Consider the following 23370-nt stretch of genomic DNA (forward strand, 5'->3'; position numbering starts at 1 on the left):
AGGTCTCTATTCATTTTTTTGAAAAATGAAGTTATTTGGCTCAAAGGCCTCTAAGATACCTCCCAAATCTAAATCTCTGATCCCTATTCTTTTACACTACCTCATAACTCCCATAGCAGTGCCAGATCCCTAGAAGAGAATATATATTATACATTAGAATATATGTGTGTGTACATAAGTGTATATATATTATATACTATATTCCATATAATAGAATATATTTAACATATTCTATATGTTAGAATACATGTGTATATGTGAGAATTCACACATAAACACACATATATAAGTATACACATATATGTGGAATTTAATATTTAAAGTAATTAATCATATGTATGTTTTTGGTGAAGTAACTGTTAGTACAGATGTTTCAGATAATATTTGTCATCTATGATAGAAAAAATAGATTTAAAATTCTATACTATTATTTTTTCACCATTTTAATATATTAAAATAAAATTTATGTTTTTCAACATTGGAAATCGTGTCTTTAATAAAACAAGCAAGCTTGAAGGGTCTATAAGCATTTATGTATTGCACATAATCAATTTTCATTACAAAGATATGTTTAAGCCAATTTGCCAAACCAGAGAACTAAGAAAAAATCAGTAAATTTATATATGGTCTTTTAGAGAAAACATGCAATATACTGACAAGTTGTTGGAGGACATGTTTGATCTATTTTGTGTATTAGACCTGTTTTTGCTTAATGTGCTATAAAAATTTGAATTATTTTTATTATCAAGTTGTTAGCTCATTTGTGTATTTATTCAGTTCCAAATATATTCAACATCAGGCTGAATCATTTGGAAAACTAATGAATCTCAGAATTCCAATTGCATTCCCCAACTTCCTTTTTACTTAAATGTATTGTCATGGATAAAATCTATCTTGATAAGGAAATGAACTAGCTGTTAAATCAATAATACAACAGATTCGTATAACAATTCTATGATCTTGATTGACAGTATAATAGCAGGCTTTTCTAAAGAATCTATACCATGAAATTGGCATTTATAACTTTTGCCAATTCAGTCTGGAAATAACTGAATTATCTTTAAAGCCTTAATAAAGAACAACCAAAAATGACTGATTGATTCAATAAATGAATACTTATCAAGCACTCACAATGTGCTAAGCATTATGCTTAATTTTCGATGACATTCTTTTCTGTCTAGGAGTTTATGTTTTCACATAATAAAATGGACAATCATAAGGCTTTTCTTGGTAGTGTTTTGACAGAATTTTTCATTATTCTTTTTAGTTTTATTTGAAGTGTATTGTGAGCTACATATGGTTATTTGTCATACTCCAAAACTTGATTGACTCCACTTATGAAAGATAGTCTTACAGTAGCAAGAAGACTTTGAAGTGAGTTTCACACAAGAGCAGGCAGCTAGAAAGAACACTGAATCATATATAAGGAAGGGAAGACATTTAAGAAGACAGAGGAAGGGGAATTAGGAGAAAAGAATAAAAAGCATAAACATGTACATATACAAGATAATGTGATAATACAAGAGTAAAGACAAGCATTCCTATAGAATATAAGCTACTTGAGAATATAGATCATTTTGTTTGGAATTTTATCCCAGTGTGTGTCATGTCATTAATAAATATTTGTTGAGTACTAAGTATTAAATATGAGGTTATATCTCTACTACAGATTCCAAGGTCAACCACTTCAAGGATAATAATATCCTTGTGGAAATTCTAACTCCAAATAAGGAAGTAATTTTTGTGATGCAGTGAGTCTCTTGTTACTTGAATTTCTAATACATACTGACTGACCATATTTATTAAGTACTTATTATAGGGCGTGCTACTGAATAGGCACTTTATAAATGCTTGTTTCCTTCCTTCTCTCCTTCTCAAGTCCTAACTTTGAGATCTGTAGAGTCACTTTGAAGAAAGAGGTGGCTTGTTTTCCCAGAGCTTAACTGAGGTGACTTCATCTGGCAGAGCCTTGCCAGTCCTTGCTTACATTCATGCTGTCACAATAGCAGGAAATAAAACTGTAAAGTGACCAGATCTTTGGATAATCAACTTTCCAGTCCTTCAACCATCAATTCAGTCTGAAAAACCTGAAATATCAGTCTGTTAAATTAATTGGAACCATCTCAGCTCTAAATCATCAGAAATAGGAAGAACCTTGGGTACGATCCTACCCTAACTTTTCAGTTTACAAGTGTTATCCATCTAAATTGGATTTTAGTTTCTTGGCTCTCAATGAGGATTGCTCAGCCCCCAAATCTTGTTTTTTTGTTTTTTGCTTTTTGTTCATTTGTGTTGCTTTGTTTTGTTTTCACAACTAGCACATATAAATGGTTCTCCAAATGAGACAATAAGGATGTTAGCAGCAGTGGACATTTATCGAGTCCTTTAAGATTAGCAATACACTTTACATATATCATCTCATTTGATGCTTTCAACAACATGAGATAAGTATTGTGCAGTCATTTGGTTGTGTCCAATTCTTCATGGCCCCATTTTGGGTTTTCTGGGCAAAGATGTTGGAGTGGTTTGCCATTTCTTTCTTTTTTTTTTAACAAAATAGCAAAAGTTTATTTATTTATACATTAATGTTGTGGGTTGGACTAGAGTTTAAGAAAAAAAAAAGAAGAAAAGGAAAATAGTCTATCTATGAAACTGAGTCCGACACAGAAAAGAGGACAATACAGATTATGAGGATGGGAAAAAAGATAAGCACACACACGTACACATACACACAAAATGGAGGAAGGTGGGCTGGGCATCCAGGATCAGGGCTCCTGGCTAGTCATCTGCTTCATGTAGGCTTCCAGCAGGTACTTTTTAAAGGCTATGGGGTTTGTCCAAAGTTCAGCAGCATGTGTGTTCAATGGGCTATCAATGTTGGGTTCTCCTAGCAAGCTCTGCATAGACAGCAGGATGGTCCTGACATCATACAGAGCTGACTATTTGTCCTTAAGGATGTCCAAACAGATATTGCCTTGGATGTCCACATTAGAAAGGTAACAAGGTGTGACATATTTCATACTGGGAACATTGCATGGGTAGCCACTGGGGAATTCCAGCGAGAGCTTACACCTTAGGTCTTTATATACTGTCCCAGCTGCCCCATGGATGATCCCAACCCACTTGAAGACATTGTCTGATTCTGGGAAGGCAGAAATTCCTTTGTCTCCAGACACCATTAGGGTAATCAATTCCTGCTGTAACCTCTTGCCCATGGAAGCACGGGCAGCACCCTCCCCAGGTTTGACCCCCTTATGGGCAGCTGGCAACCACGGGGTCGTGGTTCTGAGAGGCCATGGTAGACCAGAGATAAAGGAAGAGAAACTCCCAGGTGGCAACTGCCTGCCGTTTCTTTCTCCAGCTCATTTTATAGATGAAGAAACTGAAGTAAACAGGATTAAATGACTTACTTGGGGCCACAGACCTAGTAAGAATCTGAGGCCATATTTGAACTTACTGCACCCCTTAGCTTCCCTGAGGTAAGTATTTTGGGTATTATTATCCTTATGATAGAATTGAGGATACTGAGTCTCAGAAAGGTGAAATGAATTCCTCAGGGTTAAACAGGTAATAAATGCTAGAACTAGCATTTCAACCTAGGTTTTTTGACTCCAAGTCCAGAACTCTTTCCACTGCCTCACAATGTTTTTTATTCAAATAAATAATATTTATTGAAATGGCTATGTTTGTATTCATTTTCAGATTCTCCAAGGAAGCTTTTCTTTTCTTTGATCCTGCGTAGTATTTATTATTTGTAAGTAATAAAAATCATTCCATGCAGTATTAGAGCCTCTTCTTTGTATAAAAGCATAGACAAAATTAAATTATAATTGGTTCGCATGAAACAGAATTAATCCTAGAAATCATGGGTCTATCTAAATACTTTAGAAATGTATTAAACAGATTCAATTTAGCAGCTTTAGGTTTTGCACAGACATTTTCAATTGGTTTTGAGAATCAAAAGATCTGTGTTTAATTAAATATAATTTAGGTCATTAAAGTGAAAAGTCATACATTTACAAACATAGCCATTTCAATAAATATTATTTATTTGATAGCCCATTGAACACACATGCTGCTGAACTTTGGACAAACCCCATAGCCTTTAAAAAGTACCTGCTGGAAGCCTACATGAAGCAGATGACTAGCCAGGAGCCCTGATCCTGGATGCCCAGCCCACCTTCCTCCATTTTGTGTGTATGTGTACGTGTGTGTGCTTATCTTTTTTCCCATCCTCATAATCTGTATTGTCCTCTTTTCTGTGTCGGACTCAGTTTCATAGATAGACTATTTTCCTTTTCTTCTTTTTTTTTTTCTTAAACTCTAGTCCAACCCACAACATTAATGTATAAATAAATAAACTTTTGCTATTTTGTTAAAAAAAAAAGAAAGAAATGGCAAACCACTCCAACATCTTTGCCCAGAAAACCCAAAATGGGGCCATGAAGAATTGGACACAACCAAATGACTGCACAATACTTATCTCATGTTGTTGAAAGCATCAAATGAGATGATATATGTAAAGTGTATTGCTAATCTTAAAGGACTCGATAAATGTCCACTGCTGCTAACATCCTTATTGTCTCATTTGGAGAACCATTTATATGTGCTAGTTGTGAAAACAAAACAAAGCAACACAAATGAACAAAAAGCAAAAAACAAAAAAACAAGATTTGGGGGCTGAGCAATCCTCATTGAGAGCCAAGAAACTAAAATCCAATTTAGATGGATAACACTTGTAAACTGAAAAGTTAGGGTAGGATCGTACCCAAGGTTCTTCCTATTTCTGATGATTTAGAGCTGAGATGGTTCCAATTAATTTAACAGACTGATATTTCAGGTTTTTCAGACTGAATTGATGGTTGAAGGACTGGAAAGTTGATTATCCAAAGATCTGGTCACTTTACAGTTTTATTTCCTGCTATTGTGACAGCATGAATGTAAGCAAGGACTGGCAAGGCTCTGCCAGATGAAGTCACCTCAGTTAAGCTCTGGGAAAACAAGCCACCTCTTTCTTCAAAGTGACTCTACAGATCTCAAAGTTAGGACTTGAGAAGGAGAGAAGGAAGGAAACAAGCATTTATAAAGTGCCTATTCAGTAGCACGCCCTATAATAAGTACTTAATAAATATGATATTGCAACAATCCTAGAAGGAAGATATTATTATTATTCCTATTTTACAGTTGAAGAAACTGTGACAGAAGTTAAATGACTTATGTAGGGTCATACAGCTAGGAAGGAAGGATCTGAGACCAGATTTGAACTCATGTCTTCCTAACTTAAAGTCCCTTGCTCTATCCTCAGTATCATCTACCTTCTACCAGATTGTGTTGTTGTTTCCAAGTCCTCAGACAGATATGCCTTCTAATTCAGAAGGTATTCAAAGCAGTGCTATTATCCCACTTGTTGAAGATATTTTGAGCAACTGCCCATTAATGGTCATTACCAATCAATAATTAGGTATATTGAGTATATATTCAAGAGTATATTTCATATTCAAAGTAAATCCACAGTATGAATGACCAGATAGCATGCAGACAGTCAAGTCTGATAGTTCTAACTAAGTCTGACCATATTCATTATCTATGTGATGGAAACCTATGGCCATTTTATAAATTTGCATGAAGATCTGCTGGTAAGAATATTCTGGAAGTTAGCACTGGTCCCTTATGCTGAAGAATGCCTTAGAGATGCAATGGTGTTTTGCCCATTGTTTATATTTATCCATTTTTACTACAATTGTCCTACCATGGAAAGCCTATAAATATCCAAGTTAGTAATCGACTTAACTAAGTGGGATAGCTGTTGACAAGAGGAAGAGATATTAGATGGATGATGGTGTACTTAAATGAAATCAGAATTTCTTGAAAGACTCGAACAAAGTAGAAACCATTACTATGTCTAAGTCAACTTAAAAGACAGTCTTCAAGTCAATTAATCAGAAGATTGCTTGACCATTTGTGGCTTAACATATATTTAAAATGACTTGGTTGAAGACAAAGATCATGTTTATCAAATTTATAATTGGAAGAGCTGGTACAGATAATCACCACATTAGATGACAAAGTCAGGATCCTGACACGATCTGAACAGGTGAAGAATGGCATGGGAGCACCGGCCCTGGAATCAGGAGGACCTGAGTTCAAATTTGTCCTCAGAACAAAAAAGGTTTGGAAAAGAAAGAAGAATGGCATGTGGTACAGTGGAAAGGGTACTAGATTTGTGTTTGAATCCTGTCCATACTAGTGTGGCTTTGGGCAAGTAACTTAATTTTCCTAGGCCTCTATCTTCACCTGTGGAATGAAAGCATTGCACTAGATTTTTTTTTAATCCTTCTAGTTCTATGACTAAGATCAATGAAGAAATTTCATATGAATAAGTCTTTTAAATGAGTTCAAAAATAAACCTAACAAGAATGACTTTGTCAAAATGTGTCTAGAAAATGATCCATGCAAGGTATATGAAAATGATCCAAAACATGACAAACAGATTACTATCCCTTTGTTTTAGTGGACTTCAAGCTCATTGTGATTTGTCTGTGTAACATCATAGCCAATAAAGCTAACACAAATACTAAGAAAGGCATAATGCTTTGAATGAAGGAGGAAATTGTGTTGGCTGTATTCCATCCTATTCCAACCAATTATAAGGTTTTTTTTATGCACTCCTAGAGGCTACATTTTAGGAAGGATGTCGACAAATTGACATCTGCCCAGATAAGGTGACTAGCAACAGAGACATATGAGGAAGATAACTTCAAGGAACTGAATATTTAATTTGGAGGAAAAAGAAGATTTTTAGGGAGAATTGGTAAATTACATGATAACTAACTTCATGTAGTTGGAGTGCTGGCACATGAAAGAGGGACTATACTTCTTCTGCTAGGCCCTTGAGAATAGAAAGAAGAGAACTGGATATGGAAAAAAAAAAGTATGGCAAAACTCCATAGAGAGATATGCAAAAGTATAATGTGCTTCCTCTGGAAATAATAAATTTCAATATGATTTGATAGAAAGTGTTTAACACCTGGCTCTCTGAAAAAAAAATTTATTACCATCATGTTTTTAGGTTTAATATTCATTAACATTTTTTCTATCACTTAATTGTCTAGAAAATAAAAATAAAATCTTATATATTATATACATATTTTATATAATATATGTTATATATTATATTATACATTATAGTTTTCCCCCAATTTCTGAAGTATAAACATTCATAATGGAAATTTCATAAACGTCTTTTGACAGCTAGTCTCAATGGCTGCAGTAAACCTCTGGCATCCCTTCCCGAGAAGTCTTAGAGCAATGGCTATATGAATTCTTGTTTGGTATACTTTAAGAGGGTTCTTCTTAGGGAATGGGATAAATTAAATCTCTCCTGTAGTTCCTTTCCATGAAGATTCTATAGTTCTATGAATCCATATGTACATCCAGATATAATTGTCTTGGGCAACAAACTTCTGGGTTGGGATTGGAGATTGGAAGAGGGGGAAGACCACCCTCCAGTGGAAAGTTTTGGAGGCTAAAGTCTCCATTGAAAAAAAGCAGAAAGGCCTTGCAAGTTCCTAGGCAAGTAGTTTGAAGGCTTTTAGGGCTCAGATGATCATTACAGTCTTCTTAGATCAAAATTCTAACTTTTTTGTGCATGTCATGTTCTCCTCCCTTCTTTAGCTTTATGATGAAGTCTATGGCCCCTCAATATAATGTTTTTAAATATAAAATGAAATATATAAGATCATGAAGGAAACTATTTTTGAATTCAATTGTGTTATATATATATCTATATATATATATCTATATATAGATATAGATATAGATATAGATATATATTTATTTGTATGTATGTATGTGTAGTACATAGACCTCAAGTCCTCTTTTATATATTCAATGAAAAGGATTTTTTAAACTTTTTTCAGGGGGAGGTGAGAAATCAAGGTTAAGTGACTTGCCTAGGGTTACACAGCTAGTGAGTATCATTTGTCTGAGGCTGGATTTGAACTCAGGTCCTCTTGACTCCAGGTCCAGTACTCTATCCACTACCTAGCTGCCCAAAATGATGGTTTTATATACTCAAGGTTCTCAGACCAGTCTTGCAGATAGATTCACAAAGCCTGGGACTATTTAATTTATAATATGCCAAGCTGCTCGATGATTTCTGCTACTAGTTATCTGCTTTTAGTGTCAATTCCTTTTTAATGCGTGATCAACAGTTAACATATGCTGATGAAATAGCCACCTCCCCCTGGGTAGGTGCAAGGACAAATTTCCATCTGGGAGCAAAGTGTTGGGTCCCAAATTGGAAGGAGATCAAGAATAAAGAAAAAAAATTTACTTGACATAGTGGTATGGTGTGTATAGAATCCTCAGTTGCAATGACTGAAATTTGGGGGCAATTCATACATAATTAAGAAGTTGAAATGCTGGAAATACCAGAATGCTAGTTATTTCCCTATCTGAAATTAACTTAGCATAGCTCCTACCTACATAAATTTGGGTCTTTATTGCACTGAAACAAGTTCCCCTTCCCTTGGCTATGAATACCAAGGTAATTGTACATAAATCAAAAAGACCTGAAGTCAAATTCGACCTCCAATGTTAAATCGTTAGTCAACATCCTTGAGCCTCAATTTCTGCATCTTTAAAATAAGAATAATGAAATCTATAGAATCACAACCTAACAGGATTGTTGTGAAATTTAAAAGATATAATGTATGGATATTGATTTGCAAGTTTTAAAGAACTATATAATGTCAGATATTATTATTGCTATTATAAATTGCTGGTATGGCCATGGGTACAGTTTGACAGTCCTCTATCCGATTTAACCTCTCTAAATGAGGCTTTCAGTATGTACACAGGTGACCAATCCTTTCTTGTCTCTTGCTCATCATCTTTATGATCAAATCCTGACTTTCTGGCTCTTTGTGCTTGCTCTAGGCACCAGCTTCACACTTATGTCAGTATTTTGACACTTTGTAGAAATCCAAGCACAAACCCGGGCAGAGTATTTGAATTATGTCTACTTTGACACCCCAATTCGTGTATGTGTCCATTGGAGGTAGGGGTAATGGAAAGAAAGAGATTGACTGCATTTCTGGGATTTAAATGTGTGGGTACATCTTAAAACTGATCTATCAAAATGTGTGCATGTTGAGTCCTATCTTTGGCCATAGCCAAACTTGTGGATCCTTTAGCAAACATTTAGCCCTCCCAATGAGAATGCAAGGTCTAGCTCAGTTAGTGGAGTATAATGCATGATTTATTCTTGACACCCAGGCAGTAAATTGTCCACTGAGTCATCAGTTCATACCTATAGGTGAGGGAGTGGCAATATGGTAAATCGACTCCTACCCTTGAAAGAACCATACTTTTTTCTGAGCCTTGATTGCTTCTGACCCTCACAACTGAACTTTAAGCAATTCCAAATATTGTAGGTCCCAGCTATGATGGGTTTGGGGGCGTTTGCAAGTATTACTGGTGTTGTTCTATCCTCCATTTAAAGAAAGTTCTCAGTAATTTCAAACCAGCTTCACCCTTTGTATACAACTTTATCATCATCATGCCTCTGCTCTAGGTACCTTCACCACCATCACACTTTTCAACTTCGTTTTGTCCATTGCTTTCTTCCATTAGATTATAAACTCAATGAGGGTAGGTAAAGTCTTTTCTTTCATCATATGTATACACAGTGCCTGGCATATTTATTGTTGTTGTTCAGTTGTTTTCTTTCATGTCGGACTCTTTATGACCTTTTTGGGGGATTCCATTGGAAAAGATACTGGAATGGTTTGCCATTTCCTTCTCTAGTTCATTTTACAGATGAAGTAACTGAGGCAAATAGGATTAAATGACTTGCCCAGGGTCACATAGCTCTAGTAAGTATCTGAGGCCAAATTTGAACTAAGGTTTTACAGATTCAAGTTCCTGTACTCTATCCACTGTGCCACCTTGCTGGCAAATAGTAGGTCCTTAATAATGTCTGTGAAATGGCTGACAAATACCTCTGAGATCTTGCAGTTCCTAAGTATCAGTCAAAATAACAAAATGAACATGTTCTTTGATCTAGAACAGTGACTCAGAAGGCCAACCACTTGTGAGTACAGGTGGTAAAAATTTCAAGCAACTGAGTTCAAATAGAATCCACTCCTCCCTCTTTCTAGTAACACTAGGAATTGATTAGTTTTTAGAGCACAGTTCAACTATCAGATTGACTTAGAAAGGTCAACCTTCAGCTCCCAGTACTATTAATGGAAGGCCCTACTCTCACATTTGCTGACTTCACTCTCTTTTTTGATCAGAGTGCCTGTTAAATAGTAGGTACTTAATAAATTTTTAATAACTTAATAAATTCCTCTCCATAAGAATAGTCAAACAGTCAAAGACATAGCCCAAGACTCGAGAAAAAGTATTCATTTCTTCCTACTAACCCTTCATGCCAAATTTAATCAATTCTACTTAGGAAATGGCTGCACATAAAGATTTCCAAAATTTGTACATGAGCATTTTGGGATTTTAACTATGCTATCAAGCCCCATGAAAATTGGTCTGGGAGTGGAGGAACTAGCCTAAGGGTATGAACTACCACTGAGATAAAGGGGAGATATTTAAATTTGGGGGAAAATATGATAGTTTTATAGATCATAGATTTAGAGCTGGAAAGGACCACTGAGGTAATGTAGTCCAGCCATCTCATTTGCCAGATAAGCAACCAGACATATATAAGTGATACAACTTGTTCAAGGTCACACAGGGAATAAAAGACAAAGCTAGAATTCAAATCAAGGTCCTCTGACTCCAAATTTAGCACATTTTCCTCTGTATTGCACAATTAAGTTTATTTCACATTAAGGATTACTGCTGAGATATTTTTGCTATGATTTATATTTAATAATTTACAGGAAAAACATATAATAGCACCATTTTCCCTCTCTTCTCAGAACTGCTTTTGGCATTTTATGGAACACCAGGGTTTCATAGAACATAGTTTAGGAAATATTGACCTACACCTATCATAGCAATCTCCCTTAGAAAGTTGGTCTTTTAAGTCTATTCAGTTTACAAAGCATCTGAGGCACCTAATCTGGCAACATTATGCTAGAACTTCTATTACTCAGGAGAAATGTTTTTGACATGAAGATTTAAGGAGATTCTAGAGAAATGTAAGAGAAATGACTAAAAACCCCCCCATCAAATCTATATGCAGGAGGAAGGATAAACAAGTAGCAAATAGTCTTATGTCCTACCCTTTTTCCCTATGGGTTTCTGCAAATGAAGTGTATCCTATTTTTCCAATTAAAGTACTTCTCCAGGCTTTCATGGTCTAGTCCAAGTTTGTGATTTCATCAAAATTTTATAAACTTTTAAGAACTCTGTTCTATTTTAGAATACAAATATTGCTTTTACACCTTTTCAGATAGGCTGTACTTGCTGTAAGATGTTAAGAGAAAAGGCAAAAGGGTCACCTAAGAAACCAAAGAACCATTGAAAATTTGGTAGTATGTGCCCTTACAATTCCACGTTTTATAAAAGTTTCTTTAATGCTTTGGTAGAACATTAAATTCAGTTCACTTTTAAGTGATAAAAGAGTGGGGGGAAAACCCACACAAGGTTTGACAGCACTGGCCAGTACCTAAATAAGATATGTGTCTTATGAGCAGCACTGTATATGATAATCACTCTGCTAAAAGTGTCCATTCAAAGGAATGGCTGCAGTGGGAAAAATTATGGGTGAGATGGGGAGTTATAAGCTGGAAATGGAGGTGATTTGAAAGTCATACACTTGGCTGTTAACCAAGCAAAGAAAAAGCAAGGCAAATCAAACCAGGAGGCAGAAGTCTATCACTTGTTTAACAGTTTTCAAATAAACTGGGGGAAAATACCTAGAATTAAAATATCCCTATCAGAGGACTAAGTCCAGTACTGACTCACTTCACCTTTTATGTGGAGCAACAAAAACTGCAGAAAATAATTTTCCAATTTAAATGTATTACCATATTTTTTTTTCAAACAGAACTTTTAAATAAGATTAAGCATGAGATTTTCTCTATCCACCCCACCACTGCCTATGGTGCCTCTCAGTTGACATAGTATCTCTTCATCTATCAGATCCAAAGTTGTAAGTTCAAATATGTCTTCTTTAAGGACACTGAGCATATTTGATTTATCTCTATAAATAAAGAAAAGTGCTTAAAAATAATACACTGGGGAATTTAATTTAAGGATTGCATTAATAGAGACTTGAATAGGATACCAATGCAGTTTGGGATACCCCGGCCTACTTTTTTGGTTTGTTTGTAAATTTTAAAATTTTAAACTTAAATACAAAATGAGGAAAGAAAAAAAGAAACTTAAATACTAAAACTAATACAAAATCAGAAAAGAAAAAAAAAAGCATTGCCATGTGCACAGCAGAATTTGTTAGAATTCAAAATGTACAGCAATAAATTTCCATTTCAAGAAAGCTTATGTAATAAAGACAACACATTGTGTTGAGAGCTGTCCATCTTTTCTTTGCTTCCTTCTAAGTTTTCTTTTGTTCTCTGGTTTGCACTTTTTACTTTGTTCTTTTTTCCTCCTTCCTCTTCCCTGAACTGCTTTGAAAAGAAAATTAATAAATATATTTTTTCTTTTTTCACAGTTCTTATTAATTTATTTTGATTTATCAACAATTACTTCCATAAGCTTTTGAATTTTAAATTTTTCTCCCCCTTCCTCCTTCCCTCCCCAAGACTGCATGCAATCTGATATAGGCTATACATATACATTCCTATTAAATGTATTTTCACATTAGTGATGTTGTAACGAAGAATTAGAACTATTAGGAGGAACCACCAGAAAGAGGAAACAAAACACAACAGAAGAAAAAAAAATAGCAAATAGTATGCTTTGATGTGCATTCAAACTCCATAGTTATCCCTTTGGATGTGGATAGCATTTTCTATCATGAGGCTTTTGGAGATGCCTTAGATTCTTGTATTGTTAAGAAGGGTTAAGTCTGTCAATACTAGTCATCACACAATTTGGCTGTTGCTATGTACAACATTCTCCAGGTTCTGCTCACTTCACTCAGCATCAGACCTTACAAGTCTTTCCAGTTTTTTCTGAACTCTGCTTGCTCACCATTTCTTAGAGCACAATAGTATTCCATTACATTCAAAAATCACATTCACAGTTTTGATTACTATCTGTGTCTTTCTCTCCATCCTTTCCTACCTGTTTATGCTTTTCTTCCTCCTTTTGCCTTTTCCCTCCTCACTAATGTTTTGCTTTTGACCACCGCCTCCCTCAGTCCCACATCCCTTCTATTAGCCCCCTCCCTTTTCTTCCCCTTTACCCTTACTACATCTTCCCTCCCTTCTATCCTCCCTCCCTTTTCTTTCCCCTTTTCGCTCCTACTGCGTATAGGGCAAGTTAGAGTTCTATACCTAATTGATTATGTTATTACTTTCTTGAGCCAAATCTGCTGAGAATGAGGTTCAAACAATGCTCATCTCCCTCCCTTCTTTCCCTCTGCTGTAATAGGCTTTTGTGTCCTTTCCTGTAATGTAATTTACCCTTATCTGCCACCTCCTTTCTCAGTACATTTTCTTAGATCATATTAAACCATTTACTTGGATCCATTTAACCCACTTGATTAGATTTTTTTTATCATTACATCAAAATCAACTGACATCCACTCCCTTTATGTATATTCCTTTAACATGGTGTAATAACAATACAGTTCTCAAGAGTTACAAGTGTTGTCTTCCCTTATAGGGATGTAAACAGGTTGCAATTATTAATAATATGCTGTTTCTTTCTGTCCTGTTTACCTTTTTTATGTCTCTCTTGAGTCTTGTATTTGAAGTTCAAATTTTCTATTGAGCTCACGTTTTTTTTTTTTTTAATCAGGAAGGTTTGGAAGTCCCCTATTTTGTTGAATATCCATCTCCTGCCCTGAAAGATCATGCTCATTTTCACTGGGTAGTTGATCTTTGGTTGTAATCCAAGCTCCTTTGCCTTATGGAATATCATATTCCATGCCCTATGGTCTTTTAATGTAGAAGCTGCAAGGTTCTGTGTAATCCTGACTGTGCTTCCATGATATTTAAATTATTTCTTTCTGGCTGCTTGTAGTATTTTCTCTTTGACCTGTAATTTTGGAACTTGGCTACTATATTCGTTAGTGTCTTCAATTTGGAATATCTTTCAGGAGGTGATTAGTGGATTCTTTCTATGGCTATTTTACCTTCTGGTTCTAGGTCCTCAGGACAGTTTTCCTTTATGATTTCCTGAAAGATACTGTCTTGGTTCTTTTGTTTTCATATTGATTTTCAGGCAGACCAATAACTTTTAAACTGTCTCTCCTGGATAGATTTTCCAGGTCAGTTGTTTTACCGATGAGGTATTTTACATTTAAACCTATTTTTTCATTCTTTTGTTTTTGCTTGACTGATTCTTGCTCTCTCATAGAGTCATTAACTTCCATTTGCCAATTCTAATTTTTAACAAATTGTTTTCTTCTATTAGATTTTGTACCTCCTTTCCCATTGGGCCAATTATATTTTTTAGGGACTTGTTTTCTACAGTTAATTTTTGCCCTGCCTTTTCCAAGCTATTGACTCTCTCTTGCATATCTTTCATTTCTTTTTCCCATTTTTTCTTCTAGCTCTCTTATGTGAATTTTAAAATGCTTCTTGAGCTCTTCTAAGAAGGCTTTTTTTGGGATTCAGACTTGTTCATATTCCCTTTTGAGGTTCCAGATGTGGGTTTGTTGACAATGTTGTCCTCTTCAGAATTTCTGCCTTGATCTTCACTCTTCTCATAATATGAATCTATGGTAAATTTCTTTTTACTCATGGTGTTTCTTTGTTCCCTGGCCTTTAAAGAGATTGAATTCTCCTGCTGAGGAGCAAAGGGCATTGACTCAAGCTTTTGTGTTGGGAGCCTAGGGCCTGGTCATTGGTTTTGTGTGCTAGGGACTCTGACGCTGGCCATTGGAGGCTGTAGGGTTCTGGCAACTTACCTGGTGTTGGGCTGGAATCAGCAACACTGGAACTCTAGGGGCAGGATTGGGTAGTGTGGTTCCTGGATATTTCCTGCTCACCTGGGCCTTTCCTTCCTTTTGCTTTCTTCAGCTCTTTTCAGGTGGGTGTTGTAGGGTGTTTATCCACCTGGGGAGCCTTGGAGCACTATTTCCTTAGTTTTGCTGTACCACAAATTTCTTGGGAAAGGATGCTTGTGGTTACTGTTCTACTATGCCATGTTATTAGTAGATAGGGACTAGACCTTGAATGAGGAAGATTTTGTTTAAAATTCTGATCTTGTTACACAGAATTTACTAGCCGTGTTGCCATAAGCAACTTACTTGAACTTAATAGTCCTTTGATTCATCATCTGTAAAATGTTAATAACTGTTATATATACTTCATGGTATCGCTGTAAGACTCAAAATAATGCTTTTAAAGCATCTAACAAACTCTAAAATGTTAATGAAATGTCAGTTAATATTAATATCTTTCAAGAATGTATTTTATTGATCTGTCTAACCTTTATAGAACTTATCTCTCTTGAACATAGAAATACAATAGGTACTTTTAATGGGATAGGAAAGAAAATCAAGAGAAGAATAGCCAGTCATTATGTACTTGCTCAGAATATTTCTTGCTAACCATCCAATAGACATTGAGATTGTGCAGTCTCAGTGGCCCCTTATTTTCAGACTTCCAAGGTGTAGTAGATGTTGAATGGGAATACTCAGGTACTAAATGAAGTTCAAATCCACTGATTACAGCATTGTATTTTGGGTATCTTTTAAAGTGAGGAAAGAAAGGTGGGATTGCATGCTCTCATTCTGCTCTTGGGAACCACAGGTGATGAGGGGACTCTGTTATCTTGTTCTCTCCACAGAAAGAACTATTAAATAATAGGCTCATAGAGGCAAAAGTGTGCTCAAAGACCATTTAGGCTAATCTCTTCATTTTACAAAAGATAAAATTGAGGTTCTGGGAGATTAAGTAAAACAGGTAGGATCAGAGGCAAGATGTGAATCCTGATGCCCTAACATGTGAGCCACTATTGGTTCCACTATCCTCTGTGGGGAGCTCTGAATAGCATAAACCTTTATGAAGTGTTTCATTTCAAGAAGAAGGAAGAAGTCCAAGTATCAATATTCTGAGTTTTATTGTAGTATATAAGATACTCCCAATAATTTTACCCTTTTGAAGATAATATTTTCCATGAAGACTTAATCCTACCATAACTAGCATCAATCAGAACCTTTAAATCAGGAATGAACCAAGCACATTTCAGCATTTAATATAATATAGACACTATTTTTCTTCATATTCCAGTCAAGAGGCCTGGTTTCCAGACTTATTTACTTTCTAAAATTCAGAAAATCACCAAGTCTCTTCTTGTCTCTATTAGTTGGGGTAGGAAAGTAATAGATTTAGCATCTCTATGTCTCTCTATGTTTCTCCCTGTCTCTGTTTCTCTCTGTCTCTGTCTACAATTCTGTCTCTCTCCCTCCCTTCATATTCCATTTCTTCTACTTCTCTATTTCCATCTCTTCTTCTATTTATATCTATATTTTGGAAGAACATTATTGTTATAAAAAATTCCATCCTAGTAGATTCAGCTCTTTTTTTAAGCTGGTCTAATTTTTTTATTTGATCATAACTTTTCCATACAATACCTTAGCTCTCTCTACAAGGTTTGTACCATCTTCAAATTCAACAAGAATAACATATATCACTTCATCCAAGCCAGTGATAAAAAAGTTGGTAAATAAGAGTCCAAACACAGGTTCTTATATTTGTCATAGGAACAAAGGTATGAGTGTATTATCTCCATTTTAAATTTGAAGAAACTAAGTAAGGCTCAAAAAATAAATTCTCTTTTTCAAAGTTATTTTTTATTATAAAATTACCTATGATTGTCTACCATTATCATTTCAGCATGTGAGGAGATACAGAGACAGAAATGCAGAAAGTCAGAGGCACAGAAAAAGAAACAAAGATGAGGACATTCAGAAACAGATACAGATACAGACAGACAGGCAGGCAGACTGAGAGAGAGGTACAGAGAATTAAAGACAGAGGCAAAGAGATAGAAGCAGATAAAGGTCAGATAGAAAGACAGAGATAAAGATGAAGAGAGACATAAATATAGAAGAAAGTATATACAAGAAAGGGAAAGAAAAAGAGAAAAGCAGGAGAAAGAGAGAGGTAGAGAAAAAAAGATAGAGGTAGAGATAGAAGTAGAGAACAATGTGTTATATAAACATTTATAAGTGTTACAGGGTAGGAGTCAGAAGATTCTTGGAAATATCTCATAAAAAGCAAAAAGCATTTCTTATCACTGTTATCAAAATTACTACTACCAACAACCATACAACTTCTACTACTACAAATGATGATGATGGTGATGGTGATTGAAGTACAGCACTTTAATTTCACAAAATATGACATCTATTATTTTTCCTCATTTGTGGATCACAACCATCCTGCAAGGTATGCATGCTAAATGGTATCATTCTGACCTTTTTAGGGAATGCTCACTAACATGGTAAATATAATATAATTTCAGCAGGATTTTTGACAAGGTTTCTCCCCAATATAGTTTTGCAGAAGATGTAGAGTTGTAAACAATATATCATCACAAATAGATTCATTTGGAATTGCCTGAATAATAAAGAATTGGGATTAATAGATCAATCTTGAATTGTTGGAATGTCTCTATGCAAGACTCATAAGGAATTGTCCTTGATCTTATATTGGTTGAATGAAGTGATATGTCATTCTTCTTGAATTTGAAAATGACACAACACTTTTGGGGAAACCTAAGATGTTTTGAGGAAAATTTAGGACATAAAAATAATGTTAAAAATCTTAATTGAATAAAATTAAATTTGATAGGGTCTGTTATATATTTAGATACTTGGTTTCATAAAATGAATTACATTATTATTATATTGGAGGAGACATGGTTAGAAAATAGATCATACAAAAGAAAATCTGGGATTTTGCGAGGCTTTCAAGTTCAATATGAGTTTATAGAGGCAATAAAAGGCTAATGAGATTTAAAACTATATAAGTAGAGGTCTACCAACCAAAACAAAGAGTTGATAATCTTAGTGGACTATATATTGGTAAGAAAATGTGTATTATATTGTATTTAATACTCCAATATGGAGTTTATAGTTACCCCATTTTAGGAAGCACCCTATTAAACAAGGAACTTTGCAAAAGTCATTGTTAAACAGGAGAACGTGCAGAGGAAGGTGACTATAAAGATGAGACCAGAACTCTATACCATGAGTTAAAGAAGTAGGATGTTAATATTAAATTTGGGGGCAGCGAAATGATATATGGCTTCAAGTTTATGAGTTTGTCATATGGACTTGTTCTGCTAAGCCTCACAGGATTGATCTAGGATAATGATTGGGTATAAATTACAGATATTAATTTGATGTAAATAAAAGTGAGAAGCAACATGACTAAGGCAATAGAAAGCCAGCCAGAAAGCCAGGAAGATGGAGGTTCAAGTTGTGCCTTTGACATATATTGGCTGTGTAATCCTGAGCAAGTCATTTAATCTTTCATTGCTCTAGGAACTTTTCTAAAATTATATCACCCTTCACTGGTAGACAGAATTTCCTCACACAGGAGTTCCCTGTACCAATAGAGTCACCAGTTCAGTTCCTATCCCTGTCCTTTGTAAGTAAAAACTTGTTAAAGATTTGAGCTATCCCAACATAGAACGGACAGCTTGGGTACTAGTTGGCCCCCATTCACTGGAGGTACTAAATTAAAGGCTAGATTATTACTTTTCGAAGATGTTATAGAGGGAAGTTCTATTGATATGTGATTGGATTGGATAAACTCTGGGGTTCATTTAACCTCCAAAGTTCTGTAATTCTATAATTTCCTCAAAAGAACAAAATGGAGCCTTGATGTTTCTCTTCAAGTAAAGAGCTTCCCATACAATTTTGAAAATATTTACAATACTGTGGAGATAACTTTGTTTAGTGATTCACTGAGTACTGACATCAAAACAAGCATAAAACAGAAAGATATATGACTGTCTACAACATTCAACCAGCCTCATGAAAGATATATTAGTTCCAAACAAAAGAAAAGATTAATTCTTGATTAATTTTTTCCACTTCCTAAGCATTTGTTAATCACCTACTCTGTGCTAGGCTCTGTGCCATGAAAAAAAAATGAAATAGTCCCTGCTTGCATTCTATTGGGTTAAATCAAATCAAACATAATATTTAAAAAGTAAATACAATATAATTTTGCGTGGGAAGAAATGAACTATCAACTGGTTGGATGAGAGAAAATAAGGAGTGGCATTTGAGCCCAACCTTGGAGAAAGATCAGTATTCTGTAAGACAATGGTGAAGGACTACCTTCCAAGAATCAGGGAAGGATGGTCTATATAAATGTGGAGACAAGAAATAGAGAGTGGAGCTTAGGGAAAAGCAAGGAAGTGACTTTGCCTGTAATAGCAAGTATGTGAATTAGAATAGTATATAATAAACCTTAGAAGGTAGACCATGGTCAAATTGGAATTGTCCTTAAAAGCTAGTAGAGCAGTTTGAAAATAATCATAGAGGAAGCAAGGAGCCAGTGTTGATTTTTGAACAGTCATATTGTTCAACCTGTGTTTTAGCAATATCATTTTGGCCACTTTGTGAAGGATGGATTGGAAAGAAGAGACTGGAGGCAAGAAAAACAATTAGGATGCTATTCTAATAATTCAGGTTAGAGGTGATAAGGGCCTGCAACTAGGGTGTTGGGCTTGTGGGTGGAGAGGGGATGGATGTGAGTGCTTCTATAGATGCAATCAATAAAGACATGGTAATTGGGTTGATGTGAAGGGTGAATGAGGCTGAAGATTAAAGATTATTCCAAAGTTGTAACTGGAAGTACTGAAGTGTCCTACATAAAAAAAAAAAAAAAATCAAGGAAATTGAAAGATAGGAAGTTTGAGATGGAAGCTAATAAGTTATCTTTGGGATGTTGAGATTAGATGCCTATGGGACTTCTAGTTGGAAATGACTAATTTGTTGAGCAGAAGTGCAGGAAAGAGACAAGAGTCAGACATATAGATCTAGGAGTCATTTGTAGCAAGTTCATAGCAGAACCTGTTGAAGCTGATGGAATAACCAAAAGGCAGGGTGAAGAGAAAGTAAAAGATGGCCCTGGACAGAGGCCTTTGGCATATTCACAGTTATGGCATAGATTTTGAATAATATTCAAATAAAAGAGACTAAAAAGAAGTTGTTAGGTGTGCAAGAAAACCAAAAGAAAGCAGTTGTATGAGAAATGCACAAAAGAGAAAATATCTAAGAGTAGGGCATTGTCAACAATGTGAAATACTGGGGATAAGAGGTCAATGAATTTTGCAATCAAGGTTGCAAAGAGAGGAGTTGCAGTGGAGTCATCGATGAGTTTAGAAGCCAGAATTCAGATAGTTGAGACAAGAGAGGTGAGAAAGTAGAAGAAATGACTGTAGATAACTTTTTCAAGCAATTATGTTTGTGAAGGGGAAGAGAGTTAAAATACAAAAACTTGAATGGATGCCAGGTGAAATGGAGATTATATTTTGGGTTTTTTAGGATATGAAGATGTATCTAGAAACAACAGGTAATGAGTCTGTGATTAGTGAGGGAGTGAAAATTAGAGAGGATGGTGACAGGGGAGTCAGGAGGTGGGAGGAACAATATCTAGAGGAGTGGGATCAAGGTCATGAATAGGAGGAGGAAATAGAATTTCTTTATCAAAAATTGAACAAAGAAGGACAGATGAGGAATGATATCAAATAATTTTGATATGAAGAATGGGGCAAAAGGAAGAGCTCACAACAAATGGCCTCATTTTCTTAGAAAAGTCTTATGAAGTCAGGTCTTTTGCTAAGAGGGAAAATGTGGTGGTGTGCAAGGCTTAAGGAGAGAATAAAAAGTATGGAACAAACACTGTGGTGAATGCAATAGAGCACCAATTAGGAAAATAAACTATTTGTCTTTCTGAGATGATGGCCTACTCAAGTTGAGACAGCCTGAGTAATAAATTGATATATCAGTCTACCTCATATTAAAAAATGGTCAGAAATCCTCCAGTATATTTTGGTGAGTTTTCTATTGAGCACTTATAAATATATATTTTCAAGCACCACAGAAAAATTTAAAAGTCTGTGGTGGAAGGGAGGGCTGGGAAACAGGGATGAGTCTTTGATGTATGCATAGAGAAAGTGTCTATATTGAACAAAATAAAGGATCCATGAAGACACCAAAGTAGAAAGTCACCTGCCTCACAAGGACATTGTGAGTAAAGTTCTTTATGAATCACAGGTACTCTATCATAGTTATTACGTTATTATTATTATTACTATGTTTGCCTATAATATGAATGTGAAATATTAATAATATAATCTCCCCTACCTACCTCATAAATTTGTTCTGAAGATCATAGGAGATATTTTGTAGGTAAGCTTTTTTAAAATGTCATTTAATGAATATAAGAAATGACAATATTTCAATCTCAAAGGAAGCAATATCACTTAGAGCAGGAATTTAGGGAGCTATAATTAGTCTAGGACATTCACTATTGTACAGTGAATGATGCAAAAAGTAGAATTGTTTTTATCTTAAAATATAAAATTTATTTTGCTGATTTTAAGGATAATTGTGGTTACAGGAATAACTTGCATAGTGCTTTCCCAATCAATATTCTTTTGCAACAATGCTATTAATACATTTTTACAAAAAATACTTTAATATTATGAAATCTTATTATATAACTATCCTTTGACCAATCAGTGCAAACCATCCCAATCTCAAACAATGATCCGTATTATGGCTACTTTGCTCCCCTTAACAGTGTTTTTGCTGCAGTCTCTGCTCCCTTCTGCAGACCTTAGGTATCACACCTTTCCCATTCTGTTGATCCTAGCCCTCAGTCTTCCTCACTCCAGCTGATTCCATCCTCTCACCATTATCCTCTAAACCTCTGCCTTTTTTGCATTCACTACTACCCAAAGATTTTATCTTTACCCCTTACATAGGATTTTATTTCTCAGTCATAAAATTGTTATTATGGCAATGAATGCTCCCTATTACACTGTTCTATTTAACACCTGTTTCATCAGAAGCAATTAGTCATGTGAGGTGTGTATATGCCTGTTCTTGCAGATCAAATTGACAGTATGATCTTAGAATACTTGAGTAAAATATATTAATAATCTAAATATTTGAATATAAGGGCCATCAAAAGGCAGCTTCTTAGGACTTTTTTAAAAACCAGATGATCCCTGAAATAGCATGTGAGTTGGGTTCAGAGACAGAGTCAGAGACAAATGTACATAGATTTATTTGTATGATATTAAAAAGCATTATATATATATACATATATATGTATTCACACACATACACACTATACATACATATGCATACACTATATATGTCTATCTATCTATCTATCTATCTATCTATCTATCTATCTACCTACCTACCAACCTACCTACATCTTTATTCATTAAATCTCCAAATATATCTATTTAGCATTTGAGTATTCTGAACAAATTTACCTTTGGAGTACCATTTCAAAATCTGGAAAAGTTAAAGATGTACCACTAAAAACAATATTGATTATCTCCCATTTAGAGTAGTATCTTAAGGCAAAGAGTAATTGTGAAAGCTGCTTCTCTGATCATTTCCACTCAAATTAAAAAACTACTTGGGAGAACAGAAGTACATTACATTTTTACTGCAGGTGGTGATGATGTTGAGACACAAATGGCTCTCAGTGGGTCTGTTTTCATGTTTAACATATTTTAATACATTTAAACATGCTACCTTTCAGAGAAGCAATTAGGAGTTATAATGAAATACCTTGATTTGCTTGATGTTATATAAGGTATGGAAATAAATGAAAGTGATTTGTTGAAATGAGCATTTGGGGCTGAAATCTGCCCAAGGAGAGCTATAAACACACCTGGGAGGGCAGCAGTTGTCTCTTAGTGTGAATCACCATGCAAGAGAACAATAGCCAGTTTGGAATGAATAGCTCTTCCCCCATTATGTTCGGTGAGTTCAACTCCCAAGGTTCTAGAAGCTTTCTATGACCAATTTAATTAGAAAACGAATACAATAAGAAATAGCAAGTGATTTACAAGGGCAGGTCCCTTTCTGCAATCAGGAATGTTAAGTACATTTTATAAGATGCTCTGTTAAAAAATCCTAATGTATGCCCCTCTGGGTTCTAGTTCTCTCTATTTATTATAGAAAATCTAGCAATTATACATATATATATATATATATATTCATAATACTGTTAAATTAATCACAGAATGAACTAGGGAAGCATGAGAAGTATTTTT

The 23370-nt window shown here is 35.0% G+C and overlaps 1 pseudogene; it reads right to left on the bottom strand.

Moving 5' to 3' along the window:
• Positions 1-2765: 2765 nt before the first annotated feature.
• On the bottom strand, positions 2766-3297 carry LOC110207756 (ubiquitin-conjugating enzyme E2 C pseudogene; annotated as a pseudogene).
• Between the last annotated feature and the right edge of the window lie 20073 nt (positions 3298-23370).

This window comes from Phascolarctos cinereus, unplaced genomic scaffold (genome assembly GCF_003287225.1).
Source record: "Phascolarctos cinereus isolate Bilbo 61053 unplaced genomic scaffold, phaCin_HiC Scaffold_4;HRSCAF=312, whole genome shotgun sequence".
Lineage (NCBI taxonomy): Eukaryota > Metazoa > Chordata > Mammalia > Diprotodontia > Phascolarctidae > Phascolarctos > Phascolarctos cinereus.